Source organism: Podarcis cretensis (genome assembly GCF_951804945.1).
Source record: "Podarcis cretensis genome assembly, chromosome: 10".
Taxonomy (NCBI): Eukaryota; Metazoa; Chordata; class Lepidosauria; order Squamata; family Lacertidae; genus Podarcis; species Podarcis cretensis.
Genome location: NC_137179.1, coordinates 60,584,911 through 60,608,401, shown reverse-complemented (window position 1 = coordinate 60,608,401; position 23,491 = coordinate 60,584,911). Strand labels below are relative to the sequence as shown.

The 23,491-nt window shown below is 43.5% G+C and overlaps 1 protein-coding gene across 4 annotated transcripts in view; it reads left to right on the top strand.

Moving 5' to 3' along the window:
* The window catches only part of GRM8 (glutamate metabotropic receptor 8), a 582,131-nt gene that overhangs the window by 81,725 nt on the left and 476,915 nt on the right, over positions 1-23,491 (top strand). The gene's annotated exons all lie outside the window — the stretch shown is intronic.

Genomic DNA, 23,491 nt, shown 5'->3' with positions numbered 1-23,491 from the left:
TAATGGGTGCCTTTATGAAACTCTCTGCAATCCCCGAAGTCCCTACTCTTGGGGAAGGTCCGTTGTTTTGTAACCTGAGCTTAGTAAGAAAAACAGCTCCAGAAAAAGCAAGAATACAGGTCTGTGTTCCCACAGACACCAGTTGCATGTCCAGACCTTTAAACCTCCTCCTTAAATAAATTCAGACAAGACTCAAATTTTGGTTTGGTTTTTGGCAGAATTTAGGCCACAACTTTATTGATTACAGCAAGTGAGTGGTTGCATAGGCTCTGGTTTGACTAGCTCCCTGCATCATTGCAGGTAGCGCTGACCCAGGGCACCAGCATAGGTCAGCCTAGGGTAAACACCTGGATAAGCGGAAAGCCGGGGACAGGCTATCGCTGCCACCCAAATGCCCCCCCTGGACTCAGGCACGGGCACAACCCCCTCTCAGGGGTTGACCAAACCATCGAGTCCCTGGATTCCTTTAACGGAATACCCATCACATAGGGATGGCGAGAGCGTTCTCCCATCCCTATCACCTGAACCAGACCCTATCTGCAACCTTACAAGTTGTGATGATTTGCTACATGGCAGGCAAAACCAAATAGCACCAGCCAATCAGCCAAGTGGGGGAAATTCCTGCCATGCCCCCATCCCACTGACAGATGACACACGATGGCATAGCAGGGGCAAGCGCACAGCCCTAAATATAGGGAGAGGTGGGTGGGTGTTCCGATTGCACGAGCTGAAATAGGAAGCTCTGGGTCATGTGCATGGGTATAAATAGGTCCCTCAAACCATTTAGCCTGCATTCCATTGGCCTGATTAAACCCTGCCTCAAGGGACCTACCAATTGGGTGTTGTGGCTCTCCAATCATACCCACCCACAACACAGCGTTTGGTTGCCAGGTCTCACCACAACACGTGCCCTCTTTAAGGGAGGACCTGATTAACTGAAATGGAAAGCAGTGGGAATGTCTCTGTGGGATCGCTGATCAGATTGGGGAGTGGGAAGCAAGGAAATGAGAAAACTGATGTATCATTTTGAAACAGGGTGATGGATTGATGGCATGCATGAACCAGATTTAATGCCTTAAAGGGAGAGAGAAAAATACAGTTCTGAAATTGAACGAAACTAGGAGGATGATAATTAGAATGATGGGTACTGAGAAATGTAAATTCAGTAAGATTAGTACATATCTGTGAGATATTAACTTCCATGCTAAGAAATTCAAAAGTAGAACATTCGTCAGAAAAGAGCAGGGTTCACTGTAGACACCATGAGCTGCTTGGAGTGTATCCTAGTGATTATACGGAAATAAACACTGTGCAGATCTTAGGAAGCTATGCACAACTAACTGAGGAAGCTGTTGCACCATTGAATTTCTAGCAGGACATTCAGCATCCTTGTTGCTGTCTCTTGCTTTGGGGAGCACTGTGGCTTTTACAGATGTCTCAGGCAGAAATTCTCTATACAGTGGTACCTCGCAAGACGAATGCCTTGGAAGACGAAAAACTTGCAAAACGAAAGGGTTTTTTGTTTTTTGAGTTGCTTCGCAAGACGGATTTCCCTATGGGCTTGCTTCGCAAGACAAAAACGTCTTGCAAGTTCGTTTCCTTTGTCTTGCGAGTTTGTTTCCTTTTTCTTAAAACCGTGCATTCACTTCGAGGAGCAACTCATAGCACGCGGTGTGGTAGCCTTTTTTTGAGGTTTTTGAAGACTTTGATGCTTTTTGAAGCTTTTCCAAAGTCTGTGCTTCGCAAGACGAAAAAATCGCAAGACGAAAAAACTCGCAGAATGAATTAATTTCGTCTTGTGAGGCACCACTGTATAGTATATGCATTAACAAGTGTGAGGGAAAGCTGCACCTGTTGAATTTCTGCGAAGGCACAGCCCCGCCCAATGTCCAAGTTGAAAGGCCAGGACAAAGTGTGGCAGCATGGAGGCTGTTTTGTCAGTGTGTGCAATGTGTATGGTTTTTTTTTTTTAATTTTTAGTCTTCTCAGGGTGCAGGAAGTAAGGTACCATATTTTTTGCTCTATAAGACTCACTTTTTCCCTCCTAAGAAGTAAGGGGAAATGTATGTACGTCTTATGGAGCGAATGCAGGCTGCACAGCTATCCCAGAAGCCAGAACAGCAAGAGGGATTGCTGCTTTCACTGCACAGCGATCCCTCTTTCTGTTCTGGCTTCTGAGATTCAGAATATATATATATATTGTTTTCCTCCTCCAAAAACTAGGTGTGTCTTGTGGTCCGGTGCGTCTTATAGAGTGAAAAATACGGGTATATGCCTTAATTTACTGTTCTTTTTGGCAGGGGCAGGTGAAGCATGTTTCCTGCAAGTAGAATAATAGAATCATACAATTGTAGGTTTGGAAGGTTACCTTCTACATTCTCCTCTTACAGATTCCTTTACAACAGAGATGCCTAGTTCTATATGTGCTGCCTAACCGACTATATCAAAACCCATATCATTCGGACGTACTGAGCGAATGTTCTGGTCTCCATTTTATTTTTTAAAGTGGCAAGATGTGGAACATCTTGATTTTCAGAAGAAATAACGCAAGGCTGTTAATGCGTGTTCCGATTAAAGCCACTTACATTCTAGAATCAAGATTTAGCCAACAAGCTACCACAACTGAGCTCTTAGAGATAGCAGTGGAAACGATGGTCAGCAAATCTACTTACAGTCTTTTCAGATGCACTTCAAAGTGTTTGAAGTCAGGCACTTCAAATCTTTCCCCCCCATGTCCTTAGGATCAGGACGCTCTTGTCAGTCTAGAGGACTGATTAATTTTGTTATGTGGAGCAAATGAATTTTCATAGTTCATATGAATGTTGTTTGATCCATAGCAAGTGTGCCTTATTCCTCATGCTATCAAATTATTGCAGCCTATATACGTAACCAAATCGGAGAAATGAGAAGGGGATAGTTTGGTGATTCTGGAAAATTACTGAGGGCACTATTCTCACAAAGTGATTATATGTCACTATTATGTCATCCTGATCTTACACAAAGGCCAAAAGAAATAGGTTAATCTCCCACATTTATATTACACTTTTCCTCCAAGGAGATGAGCATACTTCTTTGCTACCTCATTTTATCTTTACAACAACACCATTTAAGGTAAAGTCTGGCTAAGAGATAGTGTCTGGCCCAAAGTCATCTACTGAGCTTCATGGCTGAGTCAGGATTTGAGCCCTCGTTCAAATTAAGCTAATATCTAGTTTGGTCTTTAGTACGTCATCTCACCTGTGAATTGAAATTGGTACGATTTCATTGGAAGCAAATGGCTGGGTATATACTATTAAGTACTAGTTTGAGGCAACCTTATTTCATGTTCCATGACATTTGGTTATGTTGAACTCATGTACAAATAAATGGATGAAAACAGGACATGATCATATTTTCACCCTTGGCTTTTCTATGCAATAAATTGGGATGAAAGGTCATGTTATGGCCAAGTTAGGCCTTGTCCAAAGAATCAAAGAATCAAAGATGTTTGTTGATTGACAAAATTCAGTTGCTCGTCTCAGTCTGGACAGCTGCCTGTTGCGTAATCAGGCAGCTGAATATTTGTGTAATTTATTTGTGAAATTTACTGAAGAGTGTTGCCTCTCACATGGACTCTGCCCATGTGGTGGTTTATTGGTGAATCAGTGGCACGTGAATTATTAGGCTAATAATAATAATAATAATAATAATAATAATAATAATAAATTATTTATACCCTGCCCATCTGGCTGGGTTTCCCCAAAAACACAATATAGCATTAAGCATTAAAAACTTCCCTAAACAGGGCTGCCTTCAGATGTAAATCTATAAGGATTTACAATGGTGATTCATATTCCCTTGCCTAGCTCCTTACAGGGGTTTTCAGCATTCTGTATATCATTATTATTGGCTGATGCAGATAACCAGGTTACAGGAAAAAAATGTAAATTTTTTAGCAGTTGCCATGCGCATTAAGAAAAAGTATATAAAAGACCAGAAAGTTACTCGCAGGGACAAGTGTGGATTTTGTATCTTACCTGTTTTACGTATCTTAGAATTTTGAAGGTTTATAAACTAGATTTTTTTCCCCAATAAAAAAAACCTGGAATATGGTTCTTTGAGTGTTTGTTGGAAAAGACTATGTACATTTGTGCATGTATCTGCACGTTCTAAAGTGAATTCCCCTCACTTCCACAGTTGGTGTTGTCTCTCATTGAATGTAGACCCTCTGTTGCGGATTTCCTTCATTCCATGCCTCTCGGCTTGCCACAATGCTATTGTCTACATCAACCTGGGTGTGTGTTTGTGTTCTGTGCTATTTGGGATGGCACATTATTGTGCTTCAGTATGCATCTCTATGCCACTGTGCTTTTTATTAAGTCTCCACAGTAGGACACAGGTGCACACACAGCGGGACCAGGTGCTGTTAAGCTTCCTTTGCCAGGATTAGTCTTTTGTGTAAAGACATTGGCAAGTAAAAGTGTAACCACTGACTGTTTCATGAACACGGAAAGGTGTTAATGTATGTCCTCAGCCGGAAAGAGGCAAGGTACGATAATGATTATGGTACTTGAAGCCGAACTTGGAAGAGTAATGTTGAGTCGTCTTTTCATGGCCTCTGTGATATTTGAGGATCTTTTCGGGGAGGGGGGGGGTTAAGAACCTATTCCAAATAATGTGCTCGGCGGAATAAGGTATGGTGTCTTGCCTTAAAGTGTGTGTGTGTTACAGAGACTAACAAAACAGAAACCAGCACCACTTAGCTTCAGAGAATGTAGGCTTTCTGACCATTAGATCCTCAAAGCTCTGTAACTGCCACCTTTGAAGCAGCATCATTTTTATCTGAGCAACTGATGAAGGCAGAAGCCAAAACATTTTGCTATAAGAATTTAAGATGTTTTTCTTAGTCACTGCAATAAATATGTGGTTTCAGTGATTTAATGCGCCCTACCAATATCCAGAACAAATGTGTTTAATTCTTTCATTACATCTTCTTCTTCCTCTTTGGTGATCACTCGTAGCCGAGTAAGATTGTCTTCATTAAACGTGGTTTTAAAAGTGAGTCTGCAAGTGACTGTGGAGGCCAATTCTAGATCCACATGTCCTCCCACAGTGGGGACACTGGTTTCCATGTGGGAGTTAATCACAGTGTGGATTTGCCAAGTGTGCCTTCCTTTTAGCACATTTCTCCCTTGCGTCCTGAGTTTGAGTGTCTTAAAAGCCCATGACACCTTGGTAAAGGCTGTTCTCCAATTGGAGTGCTCACAGGCAAGTGTTTCCCAATTGTTGGTTCTGGTAGGTAGCCGTGTTGGTCTGTCACAGTCAAAATAAAAAAAATAAAAATAAAATTGTCCAGTAGCACCTTAGAGACCAACTAAGTTTGTTCTGGGTATAAGCTTTCATGTGCTGAAGAAGGTATCTGAAGAAGTGTGCATGCACACGAAAGCTTATACCCAGGGGGGCCACTAGGTGGCGCATCGGAAGATGGCTGACAAGAACATCTCTCTGACCCACACGAGGTAATTTGGAGGCTATGATGGGGGTAATTAGCCTCCTTAAACCCCCCAGGATTATGGGGGGGACGGCCCTTGCCTGCTGTGCCCTATACCACCCCCGAATTTGTGGGGGTGGGGGCACTAGGCACAAAGCCCTCCTGTGGGATTTTCGGCACTCCTCGACGCCATCCCCGATTCGCGCCGCTGGTTGCAATGATCTTTAAAAGAAATAATTTGGACATGATTAATTGCACATACATCAAGGAAAAAGGGGAGTAAATACTGCTGACAGAAGAGATCTCTGATAACAAGACAACAATAAAATACGAGAAGAACGTCAAGATACGGTAATGACTGAGGGGGGAGGGGGGGAAAAACCTGCCTCTACCTTTTTATGTGATTTAACAAGAATCCCCCTCCCCTAATGAGTCAGAAATTAAGGACTTAAGCTGTGGATTTAAGGCTGTGTGGAGATAAACTTTCGATCCAAAGCAATGTTTCAAGATGAAGCTGGAAAGCTAAGAGTTTTGGAGTGACGCAGTCAGGAAAAAATGCCGTTCGCCATTTTGTGAGGCATTGTGGGAGCTCTTGGGTCTGGGAGGAGAAAGAGAGAAATCGAGTTGTTTACATATCGTGAATCAACTCCTCGGTGGGACTTAAGAGCGACAAATGCCAAAATTTACGATGGATAAAGTGATGTTATCTACGAAGGAGATATATGGAAACCATCTGGACTTAGTGGAGGAACGGGAAATCCAAAAAGGACTATTACACTTGCTATCGGCTTAAGGAGACTAACAGAAGAGATCATAAAGGAAAAAGAGAAATTATACGAACAAGATATGATGTGGCAACACCAAGATAAGACTGGATAGAATTATGAGCTTTGTTTGGACTGATTGGGACTGATTTGGACATTAACGCAGTAATAAGAAGATGATCTGAATTCCCCTTTGGATCTTGAAGTATGGGTTCCCCCAACAAAATTTAAAAATTTGGCTTTGTAATTCGGAATTTATATGATGTGATTTAATTTGATGTGATTGGCCAGTTAATAAAAATTATTAAAAAAAAAAAAGAAAGCTTATACCCAGAACAAAGCTGCTGCTCATGGTTAGTCTGAAAAGAGCTAAACCAGGAGCAAAGGTTTGGATGGCATTGCAGTCAAAGTATGGTTTAACGCAATATAGCGCAGCAGTGGAGCAACCGTGAAGTGAAGTGACCGTGATCTCCACATTCTTGCTTGTTTATGCTAAGCCATGGGTTTGACTGAGCATGACAAGTGAGCCTGGTTATTGCGATGAAGAGAGTAACTGGATGAAATTTATTAGAGTGTTTTCTGAAGAGTTTTATGCTAGGTTGCAGCATGAGTCAGTGTGGCCCACACTGCTGCTGTAAGTGTGAAGATACACAGAGGCTTTGCATTTCCCTCTCGAACTTCTCTTGCCGATTGCAGTAGCTGTTCGCTCTGTTCTTTCTTGTAAATGCCACAATAAAGTGCTGGGATTTATAGAAAGCTGCTTGAGGTTTTTGACAGTATCCACATACCAAGGGTATCCATGTGGTTGGCACACACTGCAAATAGATTACAGCGCTTCCTTTTTCCATATCTGGCACGAAAGAGATCTGATTCCAGTATGAGCACACCACATGCGGTCCAAATTATGAAGCTTTACGTTTATTATATGGTTAATAATTTAATGAAACAGCAAAACATAAAGTGGTTTTAGAAATGTTTGCCTAATGGCAGCTTAAGTATGCAGTGTTTTCCACTAAGGTATATATTAGTCTTTGACTTTTAACGACATACGCTTTTAATAAGTTGGCATTTGCTTTGTGATTATTGTGGTCTGATGTTTATCTTGAGATAAAGGCTATGGGCTCACAAATAAATTAATTCCCACTTTTTTTTTTTTAAGGTTAGAGAAACTATAAAGAGAAATGTCATTAATGTGAGTCACTAAAGTTGACTGTTTCTAATTTAGTTTGATGCGTACTAGGAATACAGGTTAAAATTGCTGGCAAGATAGATGGATGAATAATTCCAGCAAATTAAGAAATATAAAATGCATTGAGTCAACAGAAGGGCGATGTAATCAGAACATGTGTACTTATATTACAAACATATGCTTGAAAATATTTAATTCATTACTTCAAGTGGATTTCCCCCCACCTTTAGGGATCATTTAATTATTGCCTTTAAGTGTCATCTGCTGGGTTTGTAAATTGCAAAGCTTTTCTGTACTTAATTTCAGCCTCTGTATCCTCGCAGCCACAAAAGAAATGAACTGAACCAATGCAAATGACAATGACTTGGTACTAAATAATGGGTTTGATGCAAAATAAAGGGAAGTATTATCTCTGATGGCATCTCTCTCCATACCTGTTGGGTGTCTGCAAACAGAAGTGGCTTGCTGGGTGATGTGTAGCTGCTGTTCTAATAGGTGGGGTGTTTTTGCTTACTGGGAGAGACAAGCACAATGCAAGCGCATTGGTGGAGTCAATCTGATGCTCCTATCAGTGTGTTTGCACCGCAATGACCTTCCTGCTGTCTGGCTCCTCTGCCTCACCCTCCCTAGTAAGCTACAGCAGCCCACATGCTGAGAAGCTAATGTAGCGGCTCTGCCCCACCCAGTCCATTGCTTCTGTCTCTGAGTGTTGCTTGTGCCCACCAATCCAGGGCTTTGGGGTGGTGCGGTTCCCAAGTACAGCACTTGACTTCCCCCTATATCAGGGGTGTCCAACTTCTAAGAGACTGCGATCTACTCCCGCTATAAATAAACTGGCAGTGATCTACCCATTGGGTTGACCGGAGATGTTGAACTTTGGGGGGGGGTTAAAGGTAAAGGTACCCCTGACAGTTAAGTCCAGTCGCGAACGACTCTGGGGTTGTGGCGCTCATCTCACTTTAAAGGCCAAGGGAGCCGGCTTTTGTCTGCTTCTGCAGACAGTTTTTCTGGGTCATGTGGCCAGCATGGCTAAGCTGCTTCTGGCAAAGCCAGAGCAGCGCACGGATACGCCGTTTACCTTCCCGCTGGAGCGGTATCTATTTATCTACTTGCACTGGTGTGCTTTCAAACTGCTAGGTCGGCAGGAGCTGGGCCTGAGCAACAGGAGCTCACCCCGTCGCGGTGTTTCAAACTGCCAACCTTTTGATTGGCAAGCCCAAATGGCACAGTGGTTTAACCCACCCACATCCCATAATTTGGGAGGGGGGAGTAGGATCAGCCAAAGTTGTTCACCTTTTTTGGGGGGGAGAATCAGCCAGTGTTGTTGAGCTTGGAGGGTGGGATCAGGTATACCCCACTATTGACAGGTAGGTCGCAATCTGTTGTACACCCCTGCCTTATATGAATAAATGGCATGTCATTCTACTTCCTGCAGATCCCTTTACGAGGTGTTCAAGGGCTGCAGGGCTGCTTCTGTCTGTTAAAAATAAAACCCCTTTTCTTTTTAGAAATCTGGAAAGGTGGTCAGCCTGTTGCTGGGTGTTTGGAATACAGGCCTGGGGGACATTCTATAGCTCTCAGTGGATATTGTATGGGTGGGGGTTGGAGACAAGGCTGTCTCTGTGTGGAAATTGGTTGTGTGCTATACAGTGGTACCTCGGGTTACAGACGCTTCAGGTTACAGACTCTGCTAACCCAGAAATAGTACCTCGGGTTAAGAACTTTGCTTCAGGATGAGAACAGAAATCATGAGGCACTGGCATAGCGGCAATGGGAGGCACCATTAACTAAAGTGGTGCTTCAGGTTAAGAACAGTTTCAGGTTAAGAATGGACCTCCAGAACGAATTAAGTTCTTAACCCGAGGTACCACTGTATATTATGAACTGTCCCCTTTACACGTCAGCCAAACATACGATTGGTTCCTGCCATTGCTTATATTCGAATGACTCAGGTATCTAAAAGATCAGTCTTGTTGCATGTGGATAATAAGCCTTCTCCCTGTTGAAGAGAGTAAGTGGGGGCTTCGCAAGGAAGCACAATCTCTTGGCCTGAAAGCGAGACTTAAATAACCCTCATCAGAACACAGGAAGAGCCCTTCTGGAGCATGGCAAAGGGTCATCTAATTCAGCTCTCCATTTTCACAGAGGGACTCAGCTACATTAATCTATTTATAGCGTTATAAATGCATTATAACAATGTGACACCAGATGGTGATGTAGAGCTGAAATCCAAAGTCAATGATAATTTCCATTGTGAGCTTTAAAACGGGCTTTTTCCACAGTGTTTTTTTTATAGCTGTGCAGATCCAGCCCAGATGTCAATAGGAAGTCCACACACCGGCAAACTCCTCACTCACATTGTTGTTGTTGTTGTTTAGTCGTGTCCGACTCTTCGTGACCCCATGGACCAGAGCACGCCAGGCACTTCTGTCTTCCACTGCCTCCCGCAGTTTGGTCAGACTCATGTTTGTAGCTTCGAGAACACTGTCCAACCAGCACTCACATTACAAAACGTCAATAATGAAAAACATAATAAAAAGCAAAACAAAATATAAAAATTCCTTCCAGTAGCACCTTAAAGACCAACTAAGTTAGTTCTTGGTATGAGCTTTCGTGTGCATGCACACTTCTTCAGATGCACACGAAAGCTCATACCAAGAACTAACTTAGTTGGTCTTTAAGGTGCTACTGGAAGGAATTTTTTTTATTTTGTTTTGACTATGGCAGACCAACACGGCTACCTATCTGTAACTGTAATAATAAAAAGCATACTGACAGACAGACAAATAATAAAATAACAGTCCTCTCCCCCTTTCACTTTCACAGGCCATAGATTATTTAGTAGCCATAGGCCTGGTTAAAGAGAAATGTTTTTACCTGGTGCTTAAAGACATGTAGTGATGGTGCCAGGTGGGCTTCTCTGAGGAGAGCATTCCACAGTCAGGAAGCCACCACAGAAAAGGCCCGTTCTCATGTTGCCACAGTCCGAACCTCTCTGGGATGGAGAACATAGAGAAGGGCCTCAGATGACATGTGCAGGGTCAGGGTTGGTTCGTATGGGGAGAGTCAGTGTGGTGTAGTGGTTAAGAGCAGTGGACTCGTAATCTGGGGAACCAGATCCTCCACATGCAGCTGCTGGGTGACCTTGGGCCAGTCACACTTCTCTGAAATCTCTCAACCTCACTTACCTCACAGAGTGTTTGTTGTGGGGGAGGAAGGGAAAGGAGAATGTTAGCTGCTTTTTGACTCCTTAGGGTAGTGATAAAGCGGGATATCAAATCCAAACTCCTCCTCCTCCTCCTCTTCTTCTTCTTCTTCTTCTTCTTCAGGTAGTGAGGTCCTGAGCTGTGTAAATGCAGCCACCATGGCCGCTTATTAGCGTATTTATTACCTCTTTCAGGATAATAAATGACAAATTATCCAGGGTCATAATATGAGCTGAAGGGCATTCTCAAAAGTGAATAAAATGGCCCAGTAGCATTCACTATTGGGACAAGCCAAAGTCCAGTTCCATGGGCTGGCAAAAAAAAAGTCTATATACCATGCACCAGTAAATCCACATGTTAATAAATTACTCTTTTAATTAGGCATAACCAACAATAATTAACACTTGACATTTTAATGGAATTTCCTCAAGGAATGGAAATAGCTGAAATCTTTGTTGATTTTTCAGACTGGCAATCTGACTGCTCCTTCAAAAAGCTTGACCTTCTGTGCTAGCACATTAGTGGATAATGTTTCAATTTCCTTTCATTCCCACCCCCCAGCAATCAATTTTATGGCAGGATTTGCAATTTACAAAGTTTCTCTCAACATCCCACCCCCTCTCCTCGCCCCCTTTCAGCCTCGATGCCACCAGTAAATGGCATTGATAATACTCTGGGTTCTCAAAAGATTAGTAGAACTTCAAAGAGGTGTGGGAATTCAAGAACCCTCCCTGCTCCCTTCTCACTTACAATGCATGTGGTAGAAACAAACACACAACAAAGCTTGGAACCATGTTTGCATCCTGTAGATCTTTGCATATATTTTTCTGGTTGTTGGTTTTAGGTCCCCTTCAAACCATGCATTTAAAACACCATGATACCACTTAAAGCAGCCATAGCTTCCCCCAAAGAATTCTGGGAACTGTAGTTTGTTAAGGGTGCTGAGAGTTGCTAGGAGACTCCTTATTGCCCTCCCAGAGTTACAATTTTCACCCATCAATTCTTCTTCACAGGAAACTCTGGGAATTGTAGTTCTGGGAGGGCAACAGAGGTCTCCTGGCAACTCTCAGCACCTTTAACAAACCACAGCTCCCAGAATTCCCCTTGGCGAAGCCGTGACTGTTTAAAGTAGCATAATACAGTGCTTTAAAAGGTACAGTGGTGCCCCGCAAGACGAACGCCTCGCAAGAGGGAAAACCCGCTAGACGAAAGAGTTTTCCGTTTTGGAGGCGCTTCACAAAACGAATTTCCCTATGGGCTTGCTTCGCAAGACGAAAATGTCTTGCGAGTTCCTGCGGGGTTTTTTCCCTTCCCCCCCTTTCCTAAGCCCTAAGCCACTTATCAGCTGATCTGCTGATAAGCCGCTTATCAGCTGATCCGCTAAAAGCCGCTAAACCGCTAATAGCGCTAATCCGCTAAGCTGTCAATGGGCTTGCTTCGCAAGACGAAAAAACCGCTATACGAAGAGCCTCACGGAACGGATTAATTTCGTCTTGCGAGGCACCACTGTATGTTGTGAATGTGACCTTATTCCAATCTCAAATAGGAACACCATCAAAAGACAGTTAAAATGCAGAGGATCATTTACTTGTAAGCCACAACACTGAAACACATGAACACCTGTCATGCTTTATCTGGGCCTCTTTACTTTAGTGTATCTGGGCTGTAGATAATTTGGCAGAGCACCACAATTCCGTGGAACATAATGAATGTCTGCTATTTCATATCACAAGCAGTGAAGGGTCTATTCATTCTGAGAATTAGATGTGGCAAATCTGCGACCATACACCTATCTCTGCTATACCAGAGAATTTCAGCAGGAGAACTGTGTATTCTTCCTCTGAATTACTTTATAATCAAGATAAGAACTTTCTGTATGATTTTCTATTCCGGTCTGCAGGGCTTCTGCAAGGCCAACCAAAATCGATCAAATTTTGTATCAACATGAAAGTTGGTTTGCTAATGCTCCTTTGCTCATTGTGACCAGACTGCAGATTCTTATATATCTTCTAGCATATTGGTGATATAATTGTGTAAGGTGTTTGTGTGATTGGAGACTGTATTTGTAAATGTGTATGCCTGTATCATACTTCAAACAATATTCTCTGGAGAGGTTTGGAGCGCACAGCTACAGCACTAGTTTTTATACTATGCATTGAATAGATAAGCAAACAAAAACTTATATATCACGTCCATGCCATTTTAACACAGGACTTTACAACTAGGTTGGGAAAGTTTGTGATTATTTTTCTAGCTACTGGACTTTTTCATTCACCCGCTTTATCCTAGTGAATCTCCAGACATCATTGAGACTAGTTCATCGTCTGTACGGCTTTGTGGGCTAAGCTATTCCACCCCTGGCAACACCATATTTCTCAGTATGTGTGGATGGGACTGCATTTAAACTGGGATTTGCATGACTAGCCCACAAAGGCTAAAATGCAATAGAAGTCATTCATACGGAGAAGTCCTGAGAGACAATGACCAGTGACTTGTCTCGTATTATAGAATGGAGAGTGGGAACTTGAAGCAAGGTCTCTCATAGTAGGCACAAACTATTCTGTCTACTAGATCATGGTGTTTTAGGATTTTAATATTGCCATGACTTTTGGAGGGAGCATAGGCAGTATGCCTGACCCCCTTCTAATTCCTGGATTCAGCATGGATTCAATTTCTGGAATAGTCAGGCTAGCTTCCTGGCGACTTAATGGCCCTGTAAGTATGAGACATTAAGGTAACAAAGGAAGTGGCTCTGTGCCAGAACACAAGGGTGCGGTCCTTTCCTTCAACTGGCTGGAAGTTAGAAAGACAAAGGCCAGAGCTGATAATAGAAGTAGATGCTAGGTGTAAGGCTGGGAAGGCAGAGGGTCAGAGGTGTGCCTGATTTCTGCTTGAACCCAAGGCTGTGGCTATGGAAGAAGCAAGACACACTATCATAGGCTCAGGTTGTATATATGTGTAAATAAACCACAGACTCCACTGCCCCTCATTCCAAGGAAACTAAACTTTGGGTAAGTGCCTGGAATCTTGCACTGCTCAGAGATTGGGGCTGCTGTGCAACAGTATATAGAGAAACACTGAGTGCTCTGTGCTGCCATCTAAAGGTTGCAAGACCAGTGATGCAAACTGCGCCAACACAGTGTCATCCCAAAGTATTTTTCTGTGTATAAGATGCCCCCATGTATAAGACGACCCCTATTTTTTTTAAACCCAAAATTTAAGAAATTAAGTAGTTTAGCTTTTTTGGGGGGTGGGAGGTTACTTCCGCCAATTGCTCACCCACCTGCCTGCCACTGCCGATTGCTTGCCACAGTGACTGCCAATTGCATACCTTGCCAGAGCCACCAATTGTCTGCCTGCTCACCGCCACCAACAGCCTGTTAGAATTCCTGCTCTGTGATTGCAGTCATGAGATTGTTGTCTATCACATGACGATATATGTTTTGACTCCACAGAGTGGGAGGTGACGGAGACAGGATGTTTGTGTTATTGTGTTCTGTGAAGTGGGACTATTGTCCTTTGTTTTTTCTCTTTGCTGTCTGATGCTAGAGAGAGAGGGAGCCATGTTGCAGCGCTCCATGTGTGTTTATATGTAAATAAAGTAGATTAGCCAAAATGCTGAGTTCTGTCACGCGAACTGTGAAGACTCTGCGGATCCCTAAGTGTGCCGATGTCTGTTGGCATTGGTCACTGTGAAGTTTGGGCTGAAGAAAGCTTTTGAAGCTCCTGAACGATCGACCAGGAGGGAGAGAATATGCCAGTCGGGCATGTGTGTCTGCCAGGGTCCTACTCGAGTGTAGGACGAGCTCCTGACACAGCCCACCTGCCCACTTGCTGCAGCTGCCAATCGCCTGGCTGCCTTGCCACAGCCACCAATCGCCTGCCCAGTTGCCACAGCCACAGCCACAGCCAATCGCCAGCAGGCCTTGCTGCAGATACCAATCAACCGCCCATTCGCTGTTGCCAATCTCCCGCTTGCTGCTGCCATTGATTGCATGTCCTCCCTCTGCATTCACTGTCAGTGTATAAGATGACACCCAATTTTTGTCATTTATTTTTTAGCAAAAAGCATCATCTAATACACAGAAAAATATGGTACTTAAGCAAATACAGGAGTTCATGTTGGTCACTCAAGGGCCTCATAATTCAGATTTCACCATCTCAAAAGCCACCTAAGTACTGTTGGCTGATGGCAGCTCAGGTAGACCAAAGCAGCCAAAAGGGCTGTGAAAAACCTTTATGGCTATGGCCGCTGCGTTCTTTGAGCAGACCAGCTGTAGCAGAAAAGAAGAAGAGGGGGAAAGATCAAAGGTAGAGGTTGCCAGGTCCAGCACTGCTTTGATAACACCCTCAGTTCAAAGTAAAACATGTAAAGATATGCATAAACCCGTCCCTTATTTTTACAGCGATTTCTCCTATGCCTCCTCATGCTCTTTACCTTTTCATTCAAATGTTTGTAGCCTGCCTTTCTAACATAAAAAGCAATTTGCTCAAGATAGAGAACAAACAAAAAACTACCAACACAATCAAATCAGATAAATAAAAAAAAACCTTAACAAACAAGCAGCAGATAAAAGTTAAACAAAGCCACAGAATTAGCCAGCAAAATGAACTAACATGCAGGCCAAACACCGCAGTGTTGTTTTCCAAGCAGGGTCTCATCTTCCCCTTAGAAAGCAGTTGTAGCAACTGATTCATGCGATATTAACAAGCCAGAGCTCATGTGCTTCGGATGAGCACATGAGCTCAGATGTGTATTCCAGTTTGTCCCTGGAAGTGCATCCAGACTAACTGTTGTTTTTCTCCATTGTGCTTGCACTAGTGTCACTGATTGTTTGTTTCCCAAATCAGATAGGACTGGGCATAAAAAAGATTTGGGATATTTGTTTGCATTAGAGGAACAGTGTCAGGGTCAAAAACTGAACCTGGGAGGTGACTGTGGCAGGACTCAGTTCATCGATAGGGACTGAATACTAATGAAACATGAACACGATAAGCTTTAAACTTTCTAGGGTGGGAAAGGTGCCGGTACTGTGTGCTGGCGTGTACCGCCAGGAAACAAGGCACTGGGGTTGGGAAGAATGGGGCACCACCAACTTCCTTTCCCTTCGGCTAATCTCATTTCCCTTATTCATTGGCCTAGCAGATTTCAAAAAGTTGTTAGGAGCACACATTAGATATAACTACACCTGGTAGTCCTTGAGGAAAAGATGCTCTCTCTCTCTCTCTCTCTCTCTCTCTCTCTCTCTCTCTCTCTGTGTGTGTGTGTGTGTGTGTGTGTGTATGTGTGTAGAGATACACAAGGACACAGGTGGCGCTGTGGTCTAAACCACTGAGCCTCTTGGGCTTGCTGATCAGAAGGTTGGCGGTTCGAATCCCTGCGATGGGATGAGCTCCTGTTGCTCTGTCCCAGCTCCTGCCAACTTAGCAGTTCGAAAGCATGCCAGTGCGAGTAGATCAATAGGTACCGCTGTGACAGGAAGGTAAATGGCTTTTCCATGCACTCTGGCTTCCGTCACAGTGTCCTGTTGCGCCAGAAGCGGTTTAGTCCTGCTGGCCACATGACCCGGAAAGCTGTCTGTGGACAAATGCCGGATCCCTTGGCCTGAAAGCGAGATGAGCGCCGCAACCCCATAGTCACCTTTGACTGGACTTAACCGTCCAGGGGTCCTTTACCTTTTTACCTTACATTGAAAAGCAGTTGCAGCTTCTGCCTGTGGAAAACTGCTTCCAGCCTTTGCTGAGGAGGTAGTAGACTACTTCTGTGTCTGAGAGGGTTCACCCTACCTCCCTCTGCAACCTTGTTTCTGAAAGCAGCTGATCTAGTTTATCCTACAAAACTTAAAGAAAAGACATTGCACGCTGTGTGTGGGAAGCAGGCTGCAATTGAGGGTGCAAGTTTGGCCTTTGGAGGCTGTCATTTGCAATTACGGAATCGGAGGGGAGGAAGAAGAAGAAATTCTGCATCTAGGGACATCATTGTGATGGCTACAAAACCCCCCAGCAACCCAAATGCAATGCATTTGGCCTTCTCTGCCTCCCGTCGCAATGATGGCACTTTGACTAGTACAGTAATAGCAGGTCTCCTTTCCCCACCCCCTCCGAATCCTTCTGCGTGTGGATTCCCTTTGACAAGCACATTTCGTTCAGGGTGGCTAAGTGCTGCATGCAAACGGCTGCAGAGCTCAGATTTCTGTCTCGTCTAGAGATCTATTCATGCTATAATGCACCTGCTACCCTTCCCCCCCACACTTTCCAGAACTATTATGTCTTGTTGAATCGTATTTGACTTACTCCTGCCTCGGTGGAAGAACTTGGGAGAAAATGCCCTTTCGGATTAAAGTCCTGAGTGTGCAATCGTAAAGGATGACACACCTGCAGCTTGAAGAGGGTCAGCGGTTTTGCGGGCAGATGGGAGATCCAGTCATATGCACTTACCATGCAAAAGACTTGGAGAAGGGCAAATAGAAAGCCAGGTGCTTCTGTGCAGATTTAATTGCTCATGTCAGGCATAGCTTCTTCTCTTCCTTGGCTAGGAATATAATGGCTGTGAGTAAGTATGGGGTTGATTTAACAGTGTTTAATTTCATTTATATTTTCTATTGAAGAATAACCTTCAGAGGCTTGGAGGGACTGAGTGGGTTATAAAAGCCAAGAATGAAACTCAAGAAATTCAGTCACTATGGTCCAGCTCTAGTCGTGGCTAGCAAGCTTGGGTCAGGATCTGAATCTTTGCCCCATCGAAAGATGCATTGCATTTTGTCAGCTCAGTGAGACCTAGATAATAATAATAATAGTAAGAATAAGAATAAGAATAATATCTGACATTTAGAAGACATCTGAAGGCAGCCCTGTTTAGGGAAGCTTTTAACATTTGATGAATCATTTGACGATTGTATTTTAATATTCTGCTGGAAGCTGCCCAGAGTGACTGGGGAAACCCAGCCAGATGGGTGGGGTATGTATGTATGTGTTGTTGTTTTTGTTTAGTCATTTAGTCATGTCCGACTCTTCATGACTCCATGGACCAGAGCATGCCAGGTACTCCTGTCTTCCACTGCCTCCCGCAGTTTGGTGAGACTCATGCTGGTAGCTTTGAGAACACTGTCCAACACTCTTGTCCTCTGTCGTCCCCTTCTCCTTGTGCCCTCCATCTTTCCCAACATCAGGGTCTTTTCCAGGGAGTCTTTTCTTCTCATGAGGTGGCCAAAGTATTGGAGCCTCAGCTTCAGGATCACTCCTTCCAGTGAGCACTCAGGGCTGATTTCCTTAGAATGGACAGGTTTGATCTTCTTGCAGTCCATGGGACTCTCAAGAGTCTCCTCCAGCACCATAATTCAAAAGCATCCATTCTACATACATCTGAATGTATGTGTGTGTGTATATATATATGTGTGTGTGTGTGTGTGTGTGTGTGTGTGTGTGTGTGTGTGTGTATAAATAAATAAATAAATAAATAAATAAATAAATAAATAAATAATTTATACCCTGCCCATCTGGCTAGGTTTCCCCAGCTACTCTGGACAGCTTCCAACAAAATATGAAAAATACAATACAACATCAAACATTAAAAACTTCCCTATAACAGGGCTGTCTTCAGAGGTCTTCTAAAAGTCAGAGAGTTGTTTATTCCCTCTGGCATTCCACAGGGTGGGTGCCACTACCGAGAAGGCCTTCTGCCTGGTACCCTGTAACCTCACATCTTGCAGTGAGGCCCTTGGCACTGGATCCCAGAGTCCGGGCTGAACGATGGGGGTGGAGACGCTCCTTCAGGTATACTGGGCCGAGGCCGTTTAGGGCTTTAAAGGTCAGCACTAACACTTTGAATTGTGCTTGGAAATGTACTGAGTAGTTCAATGTGAACAGAAGTGGCTTGTTATGCTAGCTTCCTGGCAGGTGAGTCACAGTTGTTTACAGAGAGATAGGGAGGGAGGAAGGGAGGAATGCAGGAGGCAGGAAGTCAGCACAGTGAAAACAGTGGTGGAGCCAATTCAGCTATCCTGCTAGCGCATTTGCACCATGTATGCATCCTTGCTTCTTCACCCGTCTCCCTCTCAGCAAGCAACAGTGAATAACCTGCCAGGAAGCTAGCCCAGCAGCTCAGCCCCATCCAACAAGTTGCATCTGAATGTGTGTTATCCTGAAAACAAATCCACATTCACAACTACTTCTCCATGTCTAAGTCTGCTTCTGAATATGTATCCACTTTGCTGAACCAAGGTAATAATGAATGTCACACAGTTGTTGGTTAAGGAGGCTGCAAGGAAGTTGTGACAAGCTGTGGGCTTTTTTTGTCCCTCCAGAGGGTTTTCTATGAAACACTTATTCTAGTTTGTCAAGCCATGCCTGAACTTCAGGTGAACTTGCTCCGGTTTGGTGCTGCTGCGGAAATTGCAAAGGATTCATCATCTGGTGCTATCATTTGCCTTGTGCACTAATGGTCAAACATGGGAGAGAATTACATGAAATGAGTCACCCATCACCTGTCTTCTGGAACCACTGAGTTGTATTTCTCTACGGTTTCCGTTTCTTATTCCACTTTCACCCTTAATTCTTGGAGGAAATTGTGCAATCCACCTAGACACACAAGCCTTAGAGTTATTTAGGCTTTCTACTGGTTTTAATCGGTGCATTTGCACAAAGGGAAGGAACTATTTAGTAGTTCATTTTAGCTGAAATGGGAAAATGGAGCAAGGAATTTTTTCTTCTTCTTCAACAAAATACCCATAGGCAGCCCAACTGTATATATGTCATATACAGTGATACCTTGCTTCTCAAACCCCTTGGTACTAAAAAAACTTGGAACCCAAACACTGCAAACCCGGGAGTTAAGTCTTTCAGTTTGCACACTTTTTTCAGAAGCCAAACGTGCTGTGTTTTGAGTGCCACACTTTTGTTTTGAGTGCCAAACTTCTGTTTTGAGTGTTACGCTGACGTCTGTCTGTTTTTGCTATTTATTTTGCCTTTTTGTTTTTGCGGCTCTTTTCGTTTTGTTTTTGTGACTGTGTGGAACCCAGTTCAGCTACTGATTGATTGGTTGTGTGACTGCAGTACATGGTTTATTTCTTTCATTTTATGGGTCGATGGTTTCATTAGATAGTAAAATTCATGTTAGACTGCTGTTTTACGGGTTTATAAAAGCCTGGAACGGATTAATCCATTTTGTATTACTTTCTATGGGAAAGCACGCCTTGGTTTTGGAATGCTTTGGTTTTGGAACAGACTTCCGGAACAGATTAAGTTTGAGAACCAAGGTACCACTGTATGCTTCTGGCTGTGTTCGCTATGTTTTAATTCCAGGTCAATGGATTTAGGGCTGCAGCTAAGCATAGCTGAACTGACCCCAGTTCCCTGAGCAGATCTGCTTTGCGCTGGAACACCAGCAAAGTCAGTGAGAACTGAAATCAGCTTTGGACAGCAATAAGTGGTCTTAAATAACAGCTGGCAGCATTAATGAATATTTGTTTGCGTGGCCACCATTGCATAGTAAAGTTCCACTTTAAATAGATATATAGATCAGAAACGATGCCTCTGTGCACTCCATCCATTTAAAGCACGCCCAAAGAATTCTGGGAATTGTAATTGGTTAAGGGTGATGGGAATTGTATCTGTGTGAGAGGTTAACTAATGTTCCCAGGCTTGTTTGTGGTTGAATGTGCTTTAAATGGATGGTGTGGATGCAGCTGATATCTTTGCTACCATGACAAGTAGAGGTCCTCCCTTTTTCAGTGTGTTTCTCACATCCTCATGATTCTCGTCATCAGTTGTGGCTACTTGATCTTGATAGTCCTTTGTAGCAGAATTTAGAAGCTGACTTTTAGAGGTTAATTTGCCTAAAGTATTCAATAAGCATTATATATATATATGAATTATGGTGCTGGAGGAGACTCTTGAGAGTCCCATGGACTGCAAGAAGATCAAACCTATCCATTCTGAAGGAAATCAGCCCTGAGTGCTCACTGGAAGGACAGATCCTGAAGCTGAGGTTCCAATACTTTGGCCACCTCATGAGAAGAGAAGACTCCCTGGAAAAGACCCTGATGTTGGGAAAGATGGAGGGCACAAGGAGAAGGGGATGACAGAGGACGAGATGGTTGGACAGTGTTCTTGAAGCTACCAGCATGAGTTTGACCAAATTGCAGGAAGCAGTGGAAGACAGGAGTGCCTGGTGTGCTCTGGTCCATGGGGTCACAAAGAGTCAGACACGACTAAACTATATATATATTAAGGATTAAGGCTGCAATTCTACACACACATACTTGGAAGATCCATTCAGTAGGTCTCCGCTTCTAAGCATACCTGTGCTGTCAATCTTTATACAGTGGTACCTCGGTTTACGAACTTAATCCATTCCGGAAGTCCGTTCTTAAACCGAAACCATTCTTAAACCAAGGCACACTTTCCCTAATGAGGCCTCCCACCGCTAGTGCCCTCCCACCGTTCAGCTTCCGTTCTTACACTGAGGTAAAGTTTGCAAACTGGGACACTACTTCCGATTTTGCGGAGTTCTTAAACCGAATAGTTAGTAAACAGGGCTGTTCTTAAACTGAGGTACCACTGTATTCTTTAGATCAGGGATGGGGAACCTGTAGCTCACCAGATGTTGTGGGACTCCAACATCCATAAACCTAAACAGCCGGGGATGATGGGAGTTGAAGTCCAACCACACCAGGAGGGCCACATGTCCCCCATCCCTGCTGTAGAAGCAAAGAACCAGGAGAAATGGTACAAGGAAGCATCAAAACAACAACTATATCTCTCATGTTGCTAGGCAGGAAATAAGCTAATGCACCAAAAGGACCCAGGCAAATTCAGAAGAGACATACAAAGCCTCTCTTGTCTCCAAAAAGTTCTCTAGGCAATTGGTTCACCCACTTTACAGGGTCAACTTGACTCTCAAAAAGGAAAGCAATGGCAGAAAGGGCAAAGGAGGACCACCCTATGTTGGTTTTCCTTGGAAAGTCTTGAACATTTACCAAGAATTATCCCAGGGACCTCAGAAAATCTGAATCTGTTGTGATGTGAGTGTGCAGGTGAGGTGAAGAGCGGTGTGACCAAATCTTACCTTTCTTCTCACTAAAGCACTATATAAATTCTAAGTGCTGTTGTTACTACTTACATATTCCAGAGCTACTTTGAGAAATGTGTTTCTTCCTGCTCCATTGAGGATGTGTATTAACACAATCATTCAATATAAATATGTCTCCTAAGGACGCATTATTGATTGAGGCATATGTTCCTGTTGTAACGGAGCAGGTTTGAGATGTTGTGTTAGGAAAACAAGAGATCTATTGATTCAGCTTCATTACAGGTCCTGAGGTACCTGTGTTAAAAATCCAGGGTAATGATTGGAAATGAACAGAACCAGGCATCTTAAATTGCTTTAGTGCCAGCTGTGTGACGTAAGAGCCTTTGAAGTCTTCCATGGGAGTTGGAAGACAAAGAACTGCATTTGCTCACATTGGGATTGAAAGCCAGAAATGACTAGGCCCCAAATATTGGAAAGCCCACCTTCATCCCAAGGAGGCTCTCCTGGTAGTTCTGTTGCACTCAGAAACTTTGTTGGAGATGGCAGCACAGGAGAGGACGTTCTCTATAGCAGCCCCTAAACTGTGGAACTCTGTCCCCATAGAGGGTGTTTATGTATGCGACAACTGCAGCGAAAATGCTGATAGCCAAGGAATGGAATGGAGATAAAATTCCAACAAAAGAGGAGTGGCAGGTTAAACTGAATACACGGAATTGGCAGATATGACGGAAAAGATCAGGGATCGACAGATTCAAAAGTTTAAAAAGGAATGGGAGATTTACAGACAATATTTAAAAGAACATTGTCCCCAAATTAAAACTTTAGAATGCTTTGAATAACTCTCGGAATGACATAAGGTAAAAAGAACACAAATAAGATTTAATACAGGTCAAGTTTATTGAAAAATAGAGGCAAGTAATAAGGAAACAAAGAACCCACACTAAGCAGGGTGGAAGTTGGTGGCTGAATTTTTTCTGTGTTTTTGAGTTGTATTGTTTTTGTTTGTTAGTCCCCCCCTTCTTTTTATTTGTGAATTATGTTGTGTGCTTTTTGTGTGTATGCCATTTATAAACGAATAAAGATTGAATATTAAATATATATACAGTGGAAACCTCGGTTTATGAACAGTCCTATTTACGAACTATTTGGTTTACGAACTCCGCAAAACCGGAAGTAGTGTTCTGGTTTGCGAACTTTACCTCGGTCTATGAATGGAAGCCAAACGGTGGAAGGGCACTGGCAGCAGGAGGCCTCATTAGGGAAAGGGCGCCTCAGTTTAAGAACTGATTTGGTTTAAGAACGGACTTCAGGAACAGATTAAGTTCCGAGGTACCACTGTCACAGACAGAGGGAGGGGAGGAGATAGACAGCATTGAGGGGGTTGCTATGCAACCAGGAGAAAGGCAGCGTTTAGATGCTCCTTCTTTTCATAGCTGGGGGGGCGAGAGTTAACCCACCTTCTCCTGGAACTAGAAGAGCTGAAAGGGTTAAAATGCAACGGCAGTACAAGAGAGGAAGGACTGGACTCTGGCACCCTTTGTGCTGTGAAAGGGGAGGAGACTCAGAGTGACCAACTTGCAGCAATGGCGGCAGGCTCGGAGCCGCTCTCTGGATGTAAATTGTACACAAACATCTATAAAATTGCCAGAGACTCATTTATTCTTATCGGAGCTTGCTTGCCTGCCTGAGATCATTACAGCCCCCATTGATCAGGATGAGCCCCCATTGATCAGGATTGATCAGGATGGTCTCTAATGCCACAGGGTTGACTCACAGCACATTGAAGTAACTGAAGTGAAACATCTAAAGAACATCTTCCTCCGCCTTGCATAA